General features: G+C 32.3%; 1 long non-coding RNA gene across 1 annotated transcript; it reads right to left on the bottom strand.

Annotated features, from left to right (window-relative positions):
• Window positions 1–7,899: 7,899 nt before the first annotated feature.
• On the bottom strand, window positions 7,900–10,771 carry LOC139499260 (uncharacterized). Its single transcript, XR_011658157.1, has 2 exons — window positions 10,611–10,771; window positions 7,900–10,481 (listed from the first exon to the last, which is right to left on the bottom strand). It is a non-coding gene; the product is annotated as an uncharacterized lncRNA (long non-coding RNA).
• Between the last annotated feature and the right edge of the window lie 13,987 nt (window positions 10,772–24,758).

Raw genomic sequence — 24,758 nt, 5'->3', positions numbered from 1 at the left:
ACAATCCCTCCCGTTAGGGGTTTAGTATCATACTATCATAAAATATATGAGAAGAACATAATCCGTGTCATGCCAATAACTGTTTTTTAGAAATAAATGTGTTTAGTTCCGATGCAAAGACCCTATCAGTGAATCAATGTTAAAGCCAAAATATGCAATCTTTAATGACCTGACAACAGTATCGTAACTATATCCCCTTTTAATAAGTCTATTTAAAGGTTTTGTTAGTTTCTGAGGAGAATACTGACATTTTTGTGCTTTATAAAGAATATTTCCATAAAATTTTGGATGTGAAATACCTGAACGTATAAGATGTCTGCATGTTGAGTTATATTTACGAATTATTTCCTTATACCGGTGATAAAATTTAGTAAATGTTTTGACCAGTTTGTGATATCGAAAACCCTGGTGTAATAATTTTTCAGTAATACATAAATTTCTCTCGCTAAAATCTAATACATTGTTACATACACGAGCGAATCGTACAAGTTGAGATATATAAACACCATAAGATGGTGACAAGGGAACGTCACCATCTAAAAATGGATAATTAACAATAGGAAATGAAAAATCATCTCTTTTATCATAAATTTTTGTATTAAGCTTCCCGTTTATGATATAGATATCAAGATCGAGGAAAGGGCAGTGGTCATTGTTATCATTAGCTTTATTTAAAGTAAGTTCTACAGGATAAATTTCTTTAGTATACATACTGAAGTCGTCATTATTTAGAGCCAATATATCATCCAAATATCTAAAAGTATTGTTAAATTTTTGTATCAAATGTTGTTTTGATGGGTCTTTGCTAATTTTAGTCATAAATTGTAACTCATAACAATACAAAAACAGGTCCGCAATAAGTGGTGCACAGTTAGTCCCCATTGGAATTCCAATAACTTGACGATATACGGAATAAGCATCAACATATGATGGAAACCAGTGGTCACAGATTTTCATAAAACTTTTTTAAATGAATGCTTAGTGATGTAGAAACATATTGGTCATAATAAAAAAGAGTATGGTAATGTTCATTCCCATGGCAACCATACAATTCATTTTCAGAAATTAACAGTAGAAACCATTAAAATCCAACTTAGTATTTCTTCAAAATGCACGGATGAAATCCCTTGAAATTAACAGAATACAAAGTTCTCACCTAATAGTTTGTATATGCCAAAAATCAGATATGTGTTATTTTAAATAAGAAAAATAATTCACGTTGGTCATATAGAAATTTGCTATCAGGAGTACAATATTCTACTAGAGTTATTTCCCTTAGTACAACTTTTTTGTTGTTTATGTCGAAAATGAAAGTAACTTCAGCAGCAGACACTGAATCTGGTCTTTTGCCAAAGAATTTTACTGATTTTTATATATGCTCAACCCATTTTAACCAATTATTGAAAAGAAACTCGGATTTGAGAAGGAGAAAAGTATGTCAGCTTCCTACCTTGATAAGTGCTCATCCTCCAGTAGCATCACATTCTGTTGGTGGTGTTAAAAAGCCAAAGCCTAGCCGCAATATCACATTCTGTTGGTGGTGTTAAAAAGCCAAAGCCTAGCTGCAATATCACCATCAATGATGTAGAGTCTGAGAAAATCCAGAAGTGTTATGGACGGTTACACGCCATTATTCCGACAGCCCATTAGTCCGACAGCCCAATAGTCCGACAACCCATTGCTCCGACAGCCCAATACTCCGACAACCCATAAATCCGACACTTATCAAGTCAAGTATCAGGGTAAATAAAATGTGTCTGTCATTATAATTACGTTTACGATATGTAATAACATATTTTAAGAAATGACTCCGTATATATAACATAAGGCTAAGGTAGTTCGAATACTTTCTATATCACTACTCAATTTGAAATCTGTATACAGAATATATCAGAAAAGAATATTTCATTTTCCAAATAAAGGATCTTTAAAGAGCATATAAATCAATAACAACCATTGATGGTACGAGCTACTGATGATACCCCCGCAAATAAATTTCGGTAGACAGGAATTTTTTGAGTTGTGAATCTGAAAAAGCATCACACATTCTGACTTATATAAACCTTGAAACCAATTTCAGAAATCATTGCTAAGAAAAATGTAACGAAAATTGAGTATCTAGCATTTTCAATTTTTAATGTAATTGAAGAGCACCGATTCTGAATTAACATATGCACTATCTTTTTAAAATCATTGATGTCTAAATATTTTTTCTTCTTGAAAACAATCTTTAAATGAAAAATAAGTGTCCAGTTTCCAACAAAACACATAATGTACTAAGTTTTTTTTTAAATTAGACAATTTGACAAAGACACAAGCGGGACAAGAATGTGACACATTGTCTTAGATTTTTTACTAGTTTGTTATTGGCATTTATACTGCACTCGTTCTTTTTGAGCAGCCAAATTTTAAAATGCGTTGACTGTACATTTCTATAACATATACAGTCACTGACCCGATATCACTTTTCCTTATGAATATTTAGATAGAAGTTGCCGAAATATTCATGTCCGTCATATTTGTTTTTCGTAATAAGTTTTGTTGTAAATCATCATTCCTTCATCTCCACCAACCATAATAAAAGAGACATTTTTCTAGATTTTAAAATAAGCTCAGGATATAAAATCGGTATCCCTACAAATTTATCGAGTTTCATCTCTCAGACTATGTCTAATCGATTGCTATTGGAAGTGCTGTGTACTGTCTCCGTATTTCGTGGATTCACATTCCCAAACATGATACCGTATTCATAATTGGAATTGCTCATCTTTACTGAGCACATATTTTGTCCTATTTGTCTTCTCATTTTTTAGGAGATGGGTATGTATTGACTCTTCGTTTTTCTTATTCTGACTGACGCTACATAAGTCCATTATTTCCTCGACAAAATTGATGAGTGATACAAGGAGAGAAAGTGTTGCGACCATAGAGGGCGGGTAGTGTTATCCAACTCCGATATATTTATTTATGTAGTTAATAGTGGGGTAACCTCACGCGAAAAGGGGGAACCGAGGATCTAGTGAAAGAAGGGTAAGAACTGAGCAGTTGCTATAAGCATGTGTATCAACTCCAATATACTGAGACAAATATCCCGCATGGAAAGAATAATTGTAATCAAAACGGACAAATATCATAGAGAAGAGAGTTGGTCTTTTTAGAGAAACTTTACCCATACACATATAAAAACGCATTGCCGGCATAATGGGCTGTCGGAGTAACAGGTTGTCGAAGTAATGGGCTGTCGGAGTAATGGGCTGTCGGAAAAGTGGGCTGTCGGAGTAATGGGCTGTCGGAATAATGGTTGTCGGACTAATGGGATGTCACCATTGGAACACGTAAGTTAAAAACTAAATTATATGTGACTGTTTATTTTTTTTCTTTCCAATTGCCTGGTAGCTTACATTTATTTAATATTTTTTTAAATAACACTCTAGAAATACAAAAGAGCCCTTTTTTAGCTACCATTTGAATTTTTAAAAGGGGGGGGGGGGTGTCCTGCACTTCTGAGATTATCTCTGTCTTGCCTTTTTATTTTTCACTCTATCTAGATATTGGGTCCTGTCTTATTCTTTTATTAGTTTTATTCTGACTTTTTTTACATTATTTGTCATCCTGCTTTTTTTTTTGACAAAGTTGCTCATCCTGCCTTTTTTTCCTCAAAACTCCTGATGCTCCTGTCCTGCCTTTTTTTTAAATTTTATCCTTCACCCATAAAAATCAAATGGAGGCTTCCTAATGAGGGGAGGATCCTACACTTGAGGTACTGATTAATGTATATATAAAACTAGAAGAATACACAAACTTGGCTAGAATATATGGGTTACAAAAAGTATAAGATTTTTCAGTAACTGCATAAAAAATATCGATTAATCAAGGGGAAGTACATGTAAGCACATGTTTCATTGTTTCGTTGTTTTTTTTCAACTTACTTTTAAAAGTGATTTTTTAAAAATTAAATCTATTACCATGCCAAGAAATTACCTCCGTTGAAATTCTGCAAACACCCCATAGAGCAAATTACATGGATGATTAATATTGACCATTTGGTATATGGCTGTGTTCTAAGCGACACGTACATGAAGGTCATAAATTAATTTGTTGAATGAAATCAAATCTTTAACTACTAATGGGTGCCATAGGAGGTCGACCGGAATTTTTAGCGATGATTTCTTGGCATGTAACAGATAGAAAACTCAGGTTTAGAATTCATAGAACAAAACAGGGACAGTGGCAAATATTTGATGTATATTTTGAACACAGAGAGAATTACCCCGGCTCCCTTTGCCAAAAAAAACCTTCTTTTTCTTAGTTGTGCCTTCGGACTTTATGTTTTGAATTGTAGTTTCACTTTCCATATTCTGTCTTTATTCTAATGTAAGCTCCACGTGGTAAAAATCACGTGATGCAGGAATATAGTATCTTGGAGTTGGGCTATTTCTTTCTTTTCGGGCGTATACTCCAAGCAAACAACATGCATGTGTATAACGGCACTGTAGATTTTCGTATAAAATAAAGAAAGTTGCAGGTCCGGTACATGAACAGATTGGTTAGAAAGCAAGGTTTTAATTTTAATAAGATTGGAAAGCTTAATTCGAGGGTTGAAAATAGAGAGCACAAAAAAAGGGGGGAGGTGTTTCACAGGGAATATTGTTATCTTATGAACTCTACATTTGAAAGGTTTATTATTATTTTTATTTATTTAAAAGAGAAAAACGAATGTTAATCAAATTGTGAATGGTCTTTCTACCTTTATCCCGTTATCTTGAACCTTGGGCGCTTGTTTCTTGTTAAAACATCGCTAGTTATAAACCCGAAAAGGACTTGACATTTGTATTGTTAATTGTTTGAAAGAAATATTACTATTAAAATAAAACATGAAAATTTTCTTTGTACTAATTAATTACTTCGGGGTTTGTTTTTTTTTTGTTGGTAAAATGTAGGGAAAATGAAGCAAGGAAGAGTTGTGTTTATAGAAATCTTGTGAATGCAATAAAAATAGCTTAATTAAGACACTTAAAAAATACTTGAAATCTTTTGAATGCAATAAAAATAGCTTGATTAAGATATTTTAAAACATACTTGAAATGAACACTTGTTGTGGAAAATGATATCGTGACGATAAAGTATACGTCCAATTGTATTATTATCCATCTGATGAGTTAAGCCTTTTTCAACTGATTTTTATAGTTCATTCTTATGTTGTACTGTTACACCACTCTACTGGGTTAAGGGAATGAATGGGATCACGCTAATATGTTGCGTTGAGGCCTGGACTGAGTCGGGGGTGTCTATTCTGTGTTGGTCATTCATTATGTATTCGTGTTTGTTTTATGTAATGAGTTAATACTTCAGTTTCATTATGTATATCTGTTATATTCATTTGATAAAATTTACTGTTTGCAATAGCATTACTTGTTCTAAATAATTAGGATGTTCTTATCCCAAGCATACAAACTTAGCCGTATTTGACACAACCTTTTTCAACTTTTGATCTTCAGTGCTGTACAACTTTGAACTATTTTTCGCTTTCGATCCTTTATATCTGGGCGTCACTGGTGAGTCTTGTGTGGACGAGGCGCGTTTTTGGCGTATTAAATTTTAAACCTGATGCTTTTTGTTATTCATTAATCATGTGTTTCTTTGTCTAATACGTTTTCCTATTTATTTGTATTGTAGTCCTGTAATATTATGTTGTCATTTCTGTGTTATATTTAACATTGCCATTAAAGTGCGAGGTTTGGCATGCCACAAAACCAGGTTCAACCCACCATTTTTTCCTTTAAAAATGTCCTGTACCAAGTCAGGAATATGGCCATTGTTATATTATAGTTCGTTTCTGTGTGTGTTACAATTTAACGTTGCATCGTTTGTTTTCTCTTATTTTTGAGTGTGCATTGACATTGCGATAAGACGTGTCACGGTACTTGTCTATCCCAAATCCATGTATTTGGTTTTGATGTTATATTTGTTATTCTCGTGGGATTTTGTCTGATGTTTGGTCCGTTTCTGTGTGTGTTAGTTACATTGTAGTGTTGTGTCGTTGTTCTCCTCTTATATTTATGCGTTTCCCTCAGTTTTAGTTTGTTACCCCGATTTTGTTTTTTATCCATGGATTTATGAGTTTGAACAGCGGTATACTACTGTTGCCTTTATTTACCCCACCACATTCTGTATGTATGTGCCTGACCCAAGTCAGGTACCTGCAATTCAGTGGTTGACGTTTGTTTATGTGTTACATATTTGTTTTGCGTACATAAATTAGGCCGTTAGTTTTCTTATTTGAATTGTTTTACTTTGTCATTTCGTAACTTTAAGATTCACTCAATAGATCAATTGTCCTGATATTATACCTAATTATAGTAAAGAAAACTCATTTCTGTGTGCATGGCATATGTTTCAGGATGAATCATAGGACAGTGTTTCTTAGTCTTTAATTGTCATTTCGGGGCCTTTTCTTGCCGATTTTGCGGTATGGTTTTGCTTATTTTTAAAGACCGTACGGTGACCTATAATTGTTAATTTTTGTGTCATTTGGTCTCTTGTGAAGAGTTGTCTTATTGTCAATTATACCACATTGTTTTTTATTTATATGAAAACATTTTTAAATGATCTGTTTTATGAATTAGTTAACATACAAATTTGCTATCAATGTCATTGCATGTGTTCCAGTTATTTCAATTTGATCATTGCACAAAAGAGGAGCAGACAATACCGAATTAGTATTCAAAAACATAAGACAGAGAAACTTTACAACTTCATAGCAGAAAACAAAACACTACCAAGAGACGTACAACTGTCTGCATAACACAACATAAAAAGATTGAGCAATATTAAGCCCTTAAAGACCTAGTATAATTTCAGATGCTCCGGGAGGTAAAGTTTATCCTGCTGAGTTTTTTTCCAGATTGACAGATTCATTACACAATCGAAAAAGGATAGAAAAAAACAATTCAATAAAAATGCACAAATTCATTTAAAAAAAAAAAGACCGACAACCAGTAATTACAAAAATTCTTAGAAAATATTGAACAATACGGGCCAAACAAAATACAACGGTGAACGCAGTATGAATTATATAATCCATATGGGTACATCAAATCATGAGATTGGCGTAGGTTCCATTTACGATTGAAGGATTTCAACTTAACCACGTGGGACCCATAAGGCAATTGTTGCTTTTGAAAAGCATTGTAAGTAAACTATCGTTCAAGCAAATCATATGTGACGCAAGCTTAGAAATATCGTTACGGTATCAACTTAAAGATATATAATACCAGATCCTCCATGTGTAGTCGCTACTCGAATCTTACTACAATAAAATGGAAAGTTCATTTTTGTTTAAAACATTGGTTTTAAACAGCCTTGTTACGCGGTTGTGTACTAACATGAGCAACACGACGAGTGTCACACGTGGAGCTGTGTTTTGTTTACTATTGTTTGTCTGTTTGTCCTTTTCCTTTTTAGCCATGGCGTTGTTAGAATTTTTTATCGATTTGTGAGTTTGAGTGTCCCTCGAGTATGTTTCTCCCCTCTTTTGTATACCATTTCTAAATGTTACTCGATATATGAAGTAGACCCAACGATATATGTGGTGTGAATTAATCAAGTTCATTTGGACCATAAAGACTTTTTATTTTTATTTGATAGTTAAACCCTTAAATTCCAAACAACAGCATAAATCACCCGTGAATAGTTCACTTACACCTTTCACATTTTGTATTGTCTTTCGACAATCCTTTCTTGACTAAATACATTTTTAAACATTGATGTGTTTCAGGCAGCTGCATGTATGGGTTATTTAATATGACTGGCCGTGATTTAGTCTGTTTGTCTTTTGGTGTTTTTGTGTACAATACGAATATGGTTTTTTTTTCAATTGGGCCAAACAGATAGTCGACAGATGTTGAGCTTTTTATTGATATATTATTTAGACATATGTCAGGATGGCATTTGTAAATTTAGTTTTTTAAAATTAACGTCAATTCAGTGTATCACGTCTATAAGTTTGTCTGCTTTTTATAGTCCCGTATTAACACTTTCCCTTCTTTAACATGATTCGCACAACGAGCAGTAACAATAAATAAACGTCTTCTAGGACTGTTCATTTATTGGACAGCTTTTTAGATAACACTATAATGGCTGGTGCTCTCTACTGATTTGATGATAATGTTTGTATTGGATATCTTGTTATAAGATGATTGATTAAAACTATAGTTAAAGAACTGTTACAGCCGATTCCATTGAGTGTGTAGATAAAGAAAATATCTTTGGTTAGCTTGCTTACTAGCTGAACCGTGTGGTCATTATTAGGCAAGGTATACTACCCTCCTTTCGAAGTAACCTAGTCCTATAGACAGATAGATTGGTTATTTGTCGGACAAGTCTACTCTTCAAGGAGGGTAGTTTACCTAACATAAGAATGACTTCACGGTTCAGCTATCAAGCAAGCTAACCAAAGATATAACCCATATCTACACACTCAATAGAATCGGCTGTAACATGAATGTTGAACACGCATTATGTTTATACAACAGGAATGAAAAGTAATGGGGTCAGTGTAGGAAAATGTAAAATGAAAACAATAATGAACTCCGACGAAAATTCAAAACAGAAAGACCCTAATCAAATGCCTAATTCAAAGCTCAAATATATCAAACGAAAGCATAACAACTATCATATTCCTGACGTGGTATTATTATTGGTTTATGTAGAAAATTGTGGATTAAACATGATTTTATAGCTAGCTAAACCTCTCACTTGTATGACAGTCGCATAAATACCTGATATTGACAACGATGTGTGAACAAAATAAACAGACACGACTTCGATGGAGACTTTTTGGCACTAAAACCACATCTTCTGATATCTATATAATAGGTCAAAGGGGGAAAATAGGGGTACAGCAGTCAACATCTATTATATAAATTTAGTTCTAAAGTCCTTTTCAACAAAACCGTTATATTTTAAATGAGCCAAACAAGACACATGACCATCTGTTTTGATTGATAATAAACATGTGGCTACATATATAATTCAATGAATGATATATGGAAACTTATGATTTTTAAAGAAAAACAAATAAGCGGAGAAGAAAAAATTGACATTACAGTCAATGAGAGATGTTTTTAACTTTTTTGGTTAGAGCGTCACTGATAATTCTCATGTAGAAGATACGCTTGTTTAGCGTACAAAATTTTAATTTTAGTATCAAAGGTGAGTACATTTATATTATCTCAATATATTTATTAATTTCTACAACATAGTTTTTGACATGATGACCTAAAGTCCGTATAGAAAAACAAATATATGACAGGATTTACAACAGTATTAAGAAGATGTCCTCTGTATACACATAAAGCTATGACGTAGTTAACATCCGTTAAATTATCCCAGAAATTAGATACAGCAGATTCTGTAATCATCAGTGCAATTCTAGGGAGAAAAGAAATACAAAAAAGTATTGTTATAAGGAAGAACATAACAGAGAATCGATGTTTGCGCGTAATTAAGCAGATAATTCTGCCAAATTGTGATTTCTGTCCCGTTTGAATAACAGAAGGGACATTAGAGTTATTCCCCTTAATAGCTGGTCCTCCTTGCATGTTCTGTTTTTGATTGTTTGTCGTCTTTGAATCAATATAAGTGGTCTTGGATTCTGATATGTCGACAGAATAGTCAGCATCTGTAACATTGGATGACTGTGTTTGAATAGTATTTCCTGAACTATGTTGTACCTTGTCGCTTAAAGATTGTTTATCTGGTCTATAGAAATTTTTCTTCCTAAAAGATTCTTGTATGAAGATTTTACTTAGTATCAACGAATATAATATGATGAGTGCAAAAATCCCAGACAAACACATTAATAATAATGTAACTGAATAACCAAATAGAAACTTTTGATTCACATTTGGCACAGTTCCGCAATTATACCCCGTAATTGTTCTGTTTTCGTTTTTCAATAGAACCTCATCTCTGCCGTACAAAACCAAACAGGGTACTGATATAATTGTTGATCCAATCAAGATTGATGTAATTGTAAATCGTTTACTACGCAGGCTCATGGAAGAATTTACTAGTCGACTAACCTTAATATATCGTTGCACAGCAATTGCTAATAGCAACAGAGCCGAGCTAAAGGAAATCGATTGATGTAAAAACCAGACTAATTTACATATTAAATCACTTCGAAAATTAAAAGGATTAAAGTTCATAGAAATCGCATATGTTGCTCCAATGCTACACGCTATCATATCAACCAAAGATAAACATGGAATAAAATATCTATCATCCGTTTTAGACCTCAGTTTACATCTATAAACGACCAAAACCAGACCATTACCAACGAGACCGGTTAGTAGAAACACAAATGCAAGTACAGTATTTGGTATCAGTAACTTAACCTTCGCATTGTTTAGTTCTTCCAGATATATATTGCTGTGACTTCCGTTTGTAATCATCGTTCTTCTTGCAATTTCGGGATTCTAAAATAATAGAAAGTACATAATATATAATTGCTTTCAATGTCACACACTCTTATAATTTATTTATATGTATAAATAAACAAGAACGTTTTATCTTTGATGCCTATTATTAAATATGTATGTACCTACCTCCTTGCTATTGGTTTATGAGAAAAGTTTAAATACAGTATTCGGTCAATGTCAGAAAAATATCCACTTTGTGTGTATGACGCTTAAAATCTGGGGAACAACGATAATTACATGTAAGTTCGTAATGAAACAACAGTTGACATCGACTTAATACTTATATTGATTTATACTACAGCAAAAAGGCTACAGATATACATATAAGAGTTTTAACACACAAAAAGCTAATTATTTTCCCTAAACGAACCCCATATAGGGAAGATCAGTAAAAGGATATGAAATCGAAATCTCACGATATATTACTTTGTTACTATATTTGTTCGATTAAGACAACCGGAAGTGCACTAGCTACAGTATACAATAGTCTGTACTTATACATCCCGTCATTGTTATTGGGCGATGGAAAAATTTTTGCATTCGTGTGTTTCATGTTTGGTTATATTCTTTGACTTGATGCTGTTTTTGTGCTTTTTGTTACATATTTGCCTATTTCATAGTGATAAAGATTATAACACAATGTTGACTGCTGTACCCCTATTTTGACACTTCTACCTACTTTGTCTGTTTGTTTTGTTCACACATCGTTGTCAATATAAATGGAATGTTATGCGATTTTCATCCATGTGAGAGTTTTAGCTAGCTATAAAACCAGGTTTAATTAACCATTTATTAATTTTAAGAAATTACCTGTACTAAGTCAGGAATATGACAGTTATTATTCATTCGTTTGTTGAGTTTAAGTTTTTGATTTTGTCATAATTTTAAGTCTTTAAATTTTGCTCGGAGTTTAGTATTTTTGTGATTTAATTTCTACTTTATTTTTGTCTATCCTTTAATTCAATTGTTATACTTCTCCGAACATTAGGAATTGTGATCACGTATTAGATAAAAAACAATAAACTAAACTGTAAAGACAGGAAATTTCGATCTTATTGAAATCATTGTATTTATTGAACAACTATTTAAACATCCTTTTTATATTGAAAATATATAAGAAATCTTCCGTTTTCTATCCTTTACTTTCCGACATTGTTTTCGTATATTATCTTACTACTCCTTGATCAACATAAAATGCCTTCAGTAGTCATTTTGTTTACAACAGAGATTTCGAAGCGTAATCGCACGTTTATATAGAATAGACAAAAAAATGAATTACATATAAAAGCCTTGAACTTAAAGATGTCAACGTCTTGATACATTTCAATGTTATTTGTACACATTTTTGTATAAAGCAATAAGAAGATAGGTATAGTTGAAATTGAAATAACTCCCACCAGACATCAAAAGAGAAGCGAAAGATACCAAAGGAACATTTATAATGATATGTTAAAAATAAACCAACAATGCCATGACAAAATCAAAAACAAAAATGACCCAAAAGCTCACTTAGACGCACCATAAAGAACGACACGAACCCACCACAATATGTGAATGATATCAGATGCTTCGGAAAGGTCAAAAGTAAAAATGAAATAACAAAATACGAAACTCAAAGGAATATTTAATACGAAATGTCACTTATCAAATGTCAATTTCGTTTAACAGATCTTGCTCATCGTGAGGCACGCGTCTTGTTGTTCATATAAGTACAAACACCTGTGATAAGTCTTTATCAGTTGGTCATATTCGACGAAAATAGGACGATATCTGAGTTACATTAATTTGAACACATTCAATTTTAGACCAACGGACGGGACGGCCTCCAATAATACGAAGCATTTATATCGCTTCATCAGCTTTGAAATGACATTCCATGCCTTATGTGAATGAATTACTGTGAATTCATTATACATTATTGAACATTATCTACAGGCTAGTATGTAGACTATGACAAAATCACGAAATCAGATATTCACGAAAAGTTTTCCTTAAACATTGGTACTAACGAAAATAAATGAATCCACAATAAAAGAAGAAACATATCGACCTTATTTATGTACAAAACAGAAGAGAGAAACGAAAACGGTTTACAACAACAAACGACAACTAACTATATGCAGTCCCTTTCCTTTCGACAGGCACATATATAATGTTGCGGGTTTAAACCTTGTTTCTTAGAACCGTCATAGCACTACATAAGGAAACAAATAAGTAATAGTTATTCCATGAGGACGCGGTGTGTCAGTATAAACTCATCCCGATAACATTGAGCAATGCTCATTTCGAAATGTGATAACTGTATTACATCCCGGCTATTCTAGATTAAATTTAAAAAACGTTTACGCCTCATGAAATCAAGTTCAAACACCACACAATCCATATAACATACAATAATATAGTGTATACCCTTTGTGGGCCCCGAACACAATGTTTAAATATGTTAAATAAGCATTGAGGTTTTATCCAGTAGGCCTGTTGTTGAGGTTTGAATGATCAGTTTTTATGCTAAAGGTCTGGAGTTCGAATTCCAGCATACACACTTCGTACTTTATTTAGCCTTTTTAACTTTTTTGGATTCGAGCGTCACCGATGAGTCTTTTGTAGACGAAACGCGCGTCTAGCGTATATATTAGATTTAGTCCTGGTGTCTATGATGCGTTTATTTATCTCCATAAATTTTAATAGTTACAACTTAGTCTTTTCCGTATACAAAGTTTTATTGTGGATTAGGCATTCCCATTAAAATGGGATAGTGTACTCACTGGCAATCTTACTACATCTTTTTTGTTTTATATTTGTGTTTAATGTGTTTAATTTAAACTCACAAAGTTAGAACCGTAGTGTCTAATAATTATCAAAATAACCATGTATAACTGTCGAAATAACTAACGCTTGTATTGTAAAGGTTTATTGTTTATTATTTGAACGAAAAGCTTTTACATAACAGGAAATGTTGTATTTCCATCAAAACAAAGCAAGGAAAGGCTTGTTCATACTGGGTAATGACTTCAGTTTTTTTTAGTTATTCTCAGAAACCAATAAAAGAGGAAAGAATATAGTTCATTGTTATCTTATAAATACATCTAAGTTAGATGGATTAAGATATTAACATATAGGAAATGTACACTCAGTTATTGAAATTTAAATCATGATGACAAAATATACATACACATTTCTTATTCTTTTACAAATTGTGACTTGGATGAAGAGTTGTCTCATTGGCACTCAAATCATATTTTCTTATATCCATTGACGCAAAATAGCAGATAAAATAAGATTTAGACGTTATATTCTGTACCCTTGAATAAAGAAAGCATTACTATGATTTATTTTCGTACAAATTTTCGTAGATTGAGACACACTTTCATTTCCGTGGATATTGGATTTCGTGGTTTACCAAAAGTCTACAGTTTATCAAACAGCAAATTTGCAATTCGTTGAACATTTTAATTCGTGGTTCACCTGTACCCACAAAATCCTCGAAAATTGGTATCATACGAATAATAATGAATCCACAGTAGTCTATTTACCAATTACCGATTCGAGGATGTTATAACATACTCTTAACACGGATTTTGTCTTCTTTTGCAGATTATTAACTCTGTCAATTCCTGATAAAATGGGTTGATACAAAAGTATTTACAATTGAAAGTAATCAAAAAGATTTGACCATTTGTTTTTAATAATAAATGAATAACTTATATAGTTTCAAAACTGTTTATCTTAACCAACAATGTAGGTAAGAAAAAGGGGGTGTGAGGTGGTTGATCAGAAGGATTTATTCCAGATTGATTATTTATATACTCCATTTCCTAAGGGAATCAAATAAACAAATAATTTCAAACCTCAGAGCCTATTCAACGAGAAATTTTGCGGCCTGATCTGTACACAAAATAATGCAAAAAATAGTATAAAAATAATAAACTGTAAAGCAAATACAAATGTATAATAAATAGAAATAAATAGACTAATCAAAAATTATTTGTTATCCTCATGAGATACATATGATCTCATTTATTTCTACACCATAGTTGTTGACATGATGACCTAAAGTCCGTATCAAACACCAAATATATGACAGGATTTACAACAGTGTTAAGAAGATGTCCTCTGTATACACATAAAGCTATGACGTAGTCCACATCCGTTAAATTATCCCAAAAATTAGCTTTAGCAGATTCTATGATCATCATTGCAATTCTAGGGAGATAAGAAATACAAAGTAGTATTGTAATAAGGAAGAACATCACAGAGAATCGATGTTTGCGCGTAATAAGACAGAAATTTCGGCCATATTTTGATTTTCGTCTGGTTTGGATAGCAGAAGGGACTGCAGTTATTTGCCTCTGAGTATCTGATCCTCCATTCGTGACCTCTTGTTGTTTGTATGGCGTCATTGAAGTTATTTTTGTGCTGTTGGAATCAGTTTTGTCGACAGAAAAATCAGCATCTGTTAAATTGGATATATCTGTTTGAAATGTATGTCTTGAACTATGTTGTTCCTTGTCACTTAAAGATTGTTTATTTGGTCTATAGATACCTCTCTTCCTGAACGGTTCTTGTTTGAATATTATTCGAAGTATTAATGAATATAATATGATAAGTGCACAAATCCCAGACAAACAAATCAATAATAATGTTACTGAATAATCAAATAGAAAACCTTGATTCACATTTGGCACAGCTCCGCAATTATACCATATTATTGTTTTGTTATTACTTTTCAATAGAACCTCGTCCTTGCCGTACACAAATAAACAGGGAACTGATGCAATCAAGATGGCTGTAATTGTGAATCGTTTACTGCGCACGCTCATTGAAGAGTTAACTAGTCGACTGACCTTGATATACCGTTGCACAGCAATTGCCAATAGCAACAGAGCCGAGCTAAAGGAAATCGATTGATGTAAAAACCAGACTAATTTACATATTAAATCACTTCGAAAATTAAAAGGATTAAAATTCATAGAAATCGCATATATTGCTCCAATGAAACAAGCTAGCATATCAACCAAAGATAAACAAGGAATAAAATATCTATCATCCGTTTTTGATTTGAGTTTGAATTTATAAACGACCAAAACAAAACCATTACCAACGAGACCAGTTATTAGAAACGCGAATACAAGTACAGTATTCGGTATCAGTAACGTAACCTTAGCATTGTTTAGTTCTTCTAGATATATATTGCTGTGACTACCGTTTGAAATCATTGTTCTAATTGCAATCTTGGGATTCTAAATTAATAGAAAGTACATAATATATAACTGCTTTTAACGTCACATACTCTTATAGTTATATAATATGTATAAATAAACGAGAACGAATTTTCTATCACTGCTGGTACATTTTTAAACAATTAGAATCTATTAAACTGTACATTGTGCGATTTATTATTTCAGCAACAGATCCAAAAATACTATAGTTATACTTCTTACGAAATATTTCAAACCTCTTCTTTTTGTTACTTAATTTTTCGTCACCTGACATTTAAAACCTAGCAAAACTCATGCTACATTGTATATGTTTATGTCTAAGAAATGAAAAATGGAGAAGTACAATAATTTATTTAAGGAATGACTGTAATATTTTATGAAGAAATAACATAACAAATCTGGTGCACACTGATTAACGCGCGAAGCGGGTTATTTAACAGTGTGCACTACATTTTTTATGTTATTAAGAATAGACAGAAAAAAATATTACAGTCACTTCTTATAATTTAATTCTAAAATTCATTTTAAACCGTAGAAAACCATGAGAAACGTTGATGACGTCACGGTCACATGGCTAAATCAAGTTTATAGGAAGATAACAAAATAACGTCACCCAATCAGAAGACGCGTTACATCCAAAATTGAATCATTACAATATACCTTTTTAATGGAAATCAAACAAAAACATTGCTATTCTAATTCTAACAACAAATCTCATTCAAAACTTGCCTTACGTCTATTCTACTTGAACGTTTTATTTCTGATGCCGATTATTAAATATGTACGTACCTACCTCCTTGCTATTCGTTTACTTTTTAGGTTATGAGAAAATTTTATATACAAAATTTGGTCAATGTCAGAAAAATATCAACTCTATTTGTATGAGGCTAAACATCTAGGGAACAACGATAATTAACGAGTCGTTCAACAGTTTCGTGGTGAATAAAAAAAAGTTGATATTTTTCTGACATTGACTTAATACTTAGATTGATTTAGACAACAGAAAAAAATGGCTGCAAATATATTGATAAGAGTTCAAACACACAAAAAAGCTTATTATTTTCCCTAAACGGACCCCATAATGGGAAGATAAGTAAGAGGATATGACATCGACATTTGTATCGATATATTTGTTCGATACAATAGTCTATACTTATACATCCCGTCATTGTTGTATTGGGCATGGGATTTTTTTTGTATTCGTGTCTTTCATTTTTGCGATGGGACTGTTTTGTACTCTGGTCTTTCATGCTTCCTTGTGTGCTTTTACTTTATGCCTTTTTGCGCTTTATGTTATATGTTTGGTTTGTTTTATAATGATAAAGATTATAACACAATGTTTACTGCTGTACCCTATATCATCGTACTGTAAGAACTGTACATTGTATCAAAACTTACCTTATATTTTACCTATAACTCAGCTTTTTGAAAATGAGAGGTGGCCATTTGAAAAGATTAAAATTGGTTATTGCCAGCAGCTGCTTTTTTTCATTATCATTTAGACAACCTTTATACCAAATTTCATGCTTGTATCAAAATTTGCACAATTATTTTCAGAATACCTCCCACTATCACACTTTGTGACTTAAATTCAATTATTTATCTGCAATGGAGTGTGACTAAATAAAAACTAGAAGAAGTTTCTCATGAATTAACACTTGATGACTTGATACCCATTAATGCGTTTGAAATGTGACAATACGACTCAGAAATTAAACACAACATGCACACATCTTATACGTTAAGGTATTTTACATCAAATCTTTATGGTAATATTCTTTACAAAGCACAAAAATGTCAGTATTCACCTCAAAGGCTAACAAAACCTTTAGACAGACGTATTAAGAAACTGTTGTCAGGTCATTAAAGATTGCATCGAAATTTAACACATTTATTCTAAAACCAGTTGTTGGCATGACACGGGTTATGTTCTTCTCATATAATTAATGATGGTATAATACTAAACCCCTAACCGGAGGGAATGTGCCTGATATTCATATGATGAAAACATAATCTTTTTATCAGTTTAATGGAGGTCTGGAGCATGCATGTAAGTAACTACTAGTAGTCTGTTGTTTTTATGTATTATTATCATTTTGTTTAGTTTCTTTTGTTACCTATTCTGACATCGGACGCAGACTTCTCTTAAACTGTGCGTAATATTGTTGTGCGTTTCTGTTTCTACATTGGCTAGAGGTATAGGGAAGGGGAACACCTAAAAAAAACCATGTTAACCTCATCGTATGTTTGTGCCTGTACAAAGTCAGGAGCCTCTGGATTTTATAAGTCTTTTATGATTTTTTATTTTATTTTATTTTAAATAATTCGCAATAAAGTATGACGTCTATTATCACTGAACTTATATTCATAATTGTTTAGGGGCCAACTCAAGGACACATAGAGTGCGAGAGTTTCGCGCCGCATTGAGGACCCACTGGGGGCCTTCGGATGTTGTCTGCTCTATGGCCGAGTTGTCTCTTTGACACATTCCCAATTCCCATTCTCAATGAACAATGACCATTCCGAGTTCCGAATAGTCAACTATTAAAGGTCCTAATATGCCAAATAAAATACATTTCAAGCGAAACATTAAGGCCATAATTCATGAACAAAATAAGGAACGAAAAACAAATATGTTACACAGCAACACACGACAACCACTGAATTTCAGGCAAATACATGATACATCTATTTTTTGGGAGTGAAAATAGTAAAATCTCGCCAAAACCTCCCCCTAACCTGCAACAGTTCTTAAGATTAACTCATCATAGATAGCAGTATTCAAATTGGTTTTGAGTCAGACTCATCAGTGACCCTCAAATAAAAAAAGATAGAAAGGCCAAATAAAACACGAAGTTGAAGAGCATTGATGACCTAAAAGTCCTTAAAGTTGTGAAGTGTTTTTGTTTATTTACCTTTAAGGGAAATACTTCAAACCAGACTCAGAACATGTTGATTTGTACGAATTTGATACAAAAACTAATAGTAAGTTTTCAGATATCCAATATGACGTATTTAGAGCTTATATTATAAATGATCCTTCTTGCCATTGTGGGTCCGATAATGAGGATGTCTACCTTTACTTCTTTGTTTGTCCAAAATATACATTATGTAGAAAATCCTTATTCAATAACCTTAACTGGCTATCCGAACACTTTGTTTTAGATACAAAACTTTCAATTTGTGGACATTTGGAACTTTCGAACGAACAAAATATTCAAATTTTCAAACATGTTCAAAATTTCATAAAAACGGTCAAACAGATTTCTTATGCATTGATAGAATGTTATTATTACTTGCACGTCATCGTCGTCATCAATACACAAGTCATCGTCACAGAATTATACAACTTTTCAAACCTTCTTTTACTGTTTTTACTTTCTTCCTCTTTTTTTACCTATGAAAACTAGTATTATATTCTATAAACTTTTTGCTTGATATGCATGTCCATTATATTATACTATTATTGTAACTTTATATTGTATTATGGAGAAGACCTCATAAGTATGATTTACTTGTGTCTAATCCATTTTGCTTTAATTCACCAAATAAAAAAATATGTTTAAACCAAACATAAAACCAACCATGTGAAATTTAGTGATGTATAAATACGTAGAAAATAACAGTCACCTTAAAAAAAATATATAAATGCGGTAGCGCTATACTTATTAATGGAGGTCGTATGGCGACCTATAGTTGTTACATTGCTGTGCTATTTTTGTCTCTTGCAAAGAGTTTACTCACTGGAAATCTTACCACATCTTAATAAGTTTATTTTAAACTCAGAAAGTTAGACCCATAATGTTTAATAATTATCAAATAACCATTTATTACTGTCAAAATAACTTACGCTTGTATTGTAAAGGTTTATTGTTTATTGCTTGAACGAAAAGCTTTTACATACATCTATTTCAACGAAAACAAAACAAGAAAACACTTGTACATACTTGGTAATGACTTCGAGTTTTTTTTAGAATCAAATAAAAGAGGGAAGAATATAGTTATTTGTTATCTTATAAATACATCTAAATTAGATGGATGAAGATATTAACATATAGGAAATGTACACTCAGTTATTGAAATTTAAATCATGATGACAAAATATACATACACATGTCTTATCCTTTTACAAATTGTGACTTGGATGAAGAGTTCTCTAATTGGCACTCAAACCATATTTTCTTATATCCATTGACGCAAAATATCAGATAAAATAAGATTTAGACGTTATGTTCTGTACCCTTTAATAAAGAAAAAATTACTGTGGATTGATTTATTTTCGTACAAATTTTCGTAGATTGAGACAAACTTGCATTTCCGTGGATATTTGATTTCGTGGTTTACCAAAAGTCTACAGTTTATCAAACAGCAAATTTGCAATTCGTTAAAAATTTAATTCATAGTTTCCCTGTAGCCACGAAATCCTCGAAAATTGGTATCAAACGAATAATACTGAATCGACAGTAGTCTATTTACCAATTACCGATATGAGATTATTTTTCTTTTTCAGATTATTAACTCTGTCAATTACCGACAAAATGGGCTGATACAAAAGCATTGGCAGTTGAAAGTAATCAAAAAAGATTTAACCATTTGTTTTTAATAATAAAAAAACTGTTTATCTTAACCAACAATTAAACGAATGTGATATATGGTATGTAGGTAAGGGAAAGGGGGGATGAGGTGGGAGGTCAGAAGGATTTTTCTGAAAATGATGTAAAAAATAGTATAAAAATAATAAACTGTAAAGCAAATACAAATGTATAATAAATATAAATAAATAGACAAATCAAAAAATTATTTCTTATCCTCATGAGATACAAATGATATCATTTATTTCTACACCATAGTTGTTTACATGATGACCTAAAGTCCGTATCAAACATCAAATATATGACAGGATTTACAACAGTGTTAAGAAGATGTCCTCTGTATACACATAAAGCTATGACGTAGTCCACATCCGTTAAATTATCCCAAAAATTAGCTTTAGCAGATTCTATGATCATCAGTGCAATTCTAGGGAGATACGAAATACAATACAGTACTGTTATAAGAAAAAACATCACAGATAATCGATGTTTGCGTGTAATAAGACAGAAATTGCCGCCAAATTTCGATTTTCGTCTGCTTTGGATAGCAGAAGGGATTGCAGTTATTTGCCTCCGAGTATCTGATCCTCCATTTGTGACCTTTTCTTGGTTGTTTGACGTCTTTGAAGTCATTTCTTTGCTGTTGGAATCAGTTTTGTCAACAGAATAATCAGCATCTGTTAAATTGGATAAAGCTGTTGGAATTGTATGTCTTGTACTATGTTTTTGAATTTCGTTTAAAGGTTGTTTATTTGGTCTGTAGATACTTCTCTTCCTGAACGGTTCTTGTTTGAATATTACTAGAACACACCCGCGAAATCGCGGGCATTCAGAGCGTAGTTTAAAGTATGTAAAGTGTTTTTTGGAAGAATTTTGTAAAATATTGAATGACTGGAGAATTTCAGCAAAAGTATCATAAGTCATATATAGGTTATTTGGGACAGGAAAATGCTTTTTTTTTTTTTATCCCTCCTCCTTTATTTCCAAAATTCCCAATTTTCGGTTTTCTATCAATTTCAATAACATAGTTTTCATTTAGTATGTTATGAATATTTAAGTAAGGAGCCTGCAATTCAGTAGTTGTCGTTTGTTTATGTGTTACATATTTGTTTTTCGTTCACTTTTTCGGTACATAAATAAGGCCGCTAGTTTTCTGGTTTGAATTGTTTTACATTGTCATTGTCTTATCGGGGCCTTTTATAGCTGAGTATGCGGTATGGGCTTTGCTCGTTGTTGAAGGTCGTACGGTGACCTGTAGTTGTTAATTTCTATGTCATATTGGTCTCTTGTGGAGAGTTGTCTCAACATGGCAATCATACCACATCTTCTTTTTTTGTAATCAATGAATTTTGTAAAAGATTTAATGACTGGAGAATTTCAGAAAAGGTATCAAAAGTTCACATGAATATTTTTAGCGCTTATCTGTATATTATGAACATTCATTACTATATAGACCTATATAAATATAGTGTATTTACTTTCAATTCTAAGTTTACTAATCGATCCATGGTGGTCATTGATATAGTATATAGACCCTCTCTATTTAATACACTCTGTGACCGCCGTGGATAGTAAACTTGAAAATGATAGCAGGTAGAATTCTGAAAATACATTTTATTCTTTGTATATGTATGTTCAAAGTATACAGAAAAACGCAAACCGGAAGTCTAATCTGACTTAAAATTTTGTCCAATGACGGGACAATATCCGGATGCCTTTTTTCTCGTTTTTCTCCCAAAATAACTCAATCTGAATAATCATATGAATGGATGACAAATGCGACTATGCACTCTACCTATAGGACACAGAGGCGTGTTGATTAATTTATTGTGGAAAGGAGAGAAGCGACACCAAAAATGAGGTCTTCTCGTTTAATAGTATAGATTCGAAGTATTAATGAATATAATATGATAAGTGCACAAATCCCAGACAAACAAATCAATAGTAATGTTACTGAATAACCAAATAGAAAATCTTGATTCACATTTGGCACAGCTCCGCAATTATACCCTGTTATTGTTTTATTCTTACTTTTAAATAGAACCTCGTCTTTGCCGTACACAAATAAACAGGGTACTGATATAACAAATGATGCAATCAAGATTGCTGTAATTGTAAATCGTTTACTGCGCAGGCTCATGGAAGAGTTAACTAGTCGACTGACCTTGACATACCGTTGCACAGCAATTGCCAATAGCAACAGAGACGAGCTAAAGGAAATCGATTGGTGTAAAGTCCACACTAATTTACATATTAAGTCAGATCGAAAATTAAATGGATTAAAGTTCATAGAAATCGCATATGTTGATCCAATGAAACAAGCTATCATATCAACCAAAGATAAACAAGGAATAAAATATCTATCATCCGTTTTTGATTTGAGTTTAAATTTATGAACTACCAAAACCAAACCATTACCAACGACACCGGTTAGTAGAAACGCAAATACTAGTACAGTATTCGGTATCAGTAACTTAATCTTCGCATTGTTTAGTTCTTCCAGATATATATTGCTGTGACTTCCGTTTGAAACCATCGTTCTTCTTGGAATCACGGGATTCTAAAATTATAGCGAACATAAATTGCGTCAAACAAACTTTGATGTCAATTACTTAAGTGTGTTATCTTTGTGTTAATACAAGCATACATATTATAGTAATACTTCTGACAAAATTTTTATATAATTTCAATCAATTGATTTTATGAAATAGAATGAAATTATTTTCTTATGAATTGTCTGCCCATAGATGGTGTTTTAGGTTAATTGTTTTGTGTTAAATCGTTTGGTACGACAGGGTCTACTCGATAGGTCACGTTGATTTTGATATCCATACTATTTGATGTTTTGTATCATTCTTTACGAGATTACTTGAATGATTTACGAATGATTGTGGTTCTTCAAAAATATATATATACCTATATATGATGACATTTCGAACTGATTCGTAATTTGTATATGATAAATATTACTAAATTGTTGTTATTAAACCAGCCATCGGCTCTGTCGTGAGGTATTGCACTTTACTCTATTTTTGATATTATAAGTATGATTATTTTCTGTGATTGTTATGTATGGGTGTTAATGTAAGAGTGCTTTTATTCCGCCGTGTATTTATTCCGGGTAACTGTTTTTTCACTAGAGAATATTGAATGTAAATAGTGTGAAAGCATTGCTTTTTTTTTTTATATTAGACCTGTTTATTGTTTACTTAAATAAATGGGTAACAATTAAATTGATATTTAAGGAACCAGTTTAATTAATCTAAGTCAATCTAGTACATAATATAAATAATGACGAGGAGGATATTTTTATAATTTAAAATACTGTATCAATGATCAGGACATTGAACTTGATATAATCAAAATTTAAAGATCAGGGGCCGGTAACAAGAAGCATTCTTATGTCTTACGAACGTCTAAAGGGCGTCTTAAGATTTAAGAATGTAACAAGACCCAACCTCAGACCTATCTTAGAATGATTGACAGCCCTTAATTTTTGGAAAAAGCGCATGATTTAAGAACGAGTCTTACGTCTACCTTAAAGCGATCTTACTAATTCCGGTAACACAAAATCATTCTTAAATTTTGGTCAGTTATTAAGTGCTCTTAAAACAAACTAACCAACTTAGGGGTGTACCAAGAACAATTCGCAATAGCTTCACTTAGTCGTACATTCACTTGTTTATAATAGAATAAGTTGCTTAACAAAAGTAAATGCGTGAACCTTAGAACTTTTTTATTCTAATTATTAATTCATCTTAATAAGAAATTATATATCAGTGTTTTCTCGGCCATGTGTGTGGATGTGGTAGTTTCTCTTTATTGTAAATCATTACAATTTTGGCTTGTTGAGAGAAGTGTTAAATTTAAAGCATATAGTAATTTGTGACTTTTTCCTTTTTAAACCAAGAGTTCCAGATGGTGAAGCTGAAATCATCACTTTTTAAATTTTACGAAAGCCATCATGAGTTGGTTGACCGTTTATGGAATATCCATAAATACAGATGATATCGGATATGTTCATTATGTCGTAACTACAGTCCCATTCCCTTTTCACGAATGTGACCTAACGAATTAGACTATTTACCGGTTTCGTAATATAATGAGCAACGCGATGGGCGCCACACGTTGGGCAGGATCTGCTTACCCTTCCGGATCATCTGAATCCATCCGCAGTGGTTTTCGTGTTGCTGTTATACACCTATTTGTGACATTTTTGCCTATTGTGGTCGTTTTGTTCACGCACTGTTATCAATATAATGGAATTTGATAAGACTGTCATAAGTGAGAGGTTTAGCGCTTTCAACCAGGTTCAATCCACCATTTTTTACATTTGAAAATGCCTGTTACAAGTCAAGAATATGATAAGTGTCATCCATTCGTCTGATGTATTTTATCATTTGATTTTGCCTTTGGTTCGGGACTTTCCGTTTTGAATTTTCCTCGGAGTTCAGTATTTTTTT

The sequence above is a fragment of the Mytilus edulis genome, chromosome 12 (genome assembly GCF_963676685.1).
Source record: "Mytilus edulis chromosome 12, xbMytEdul2.2, whole genome shotgun sequence".
Lineage (NCBI taxonomy): Eukaryota > Metazoa > Mollusca > Bivalvia > Mytilida > Mytilidae > Mytilus > Mytilus edulis.
This window is presented reverse-complemented; position numbering and strand designations above follow the sequence as displayed.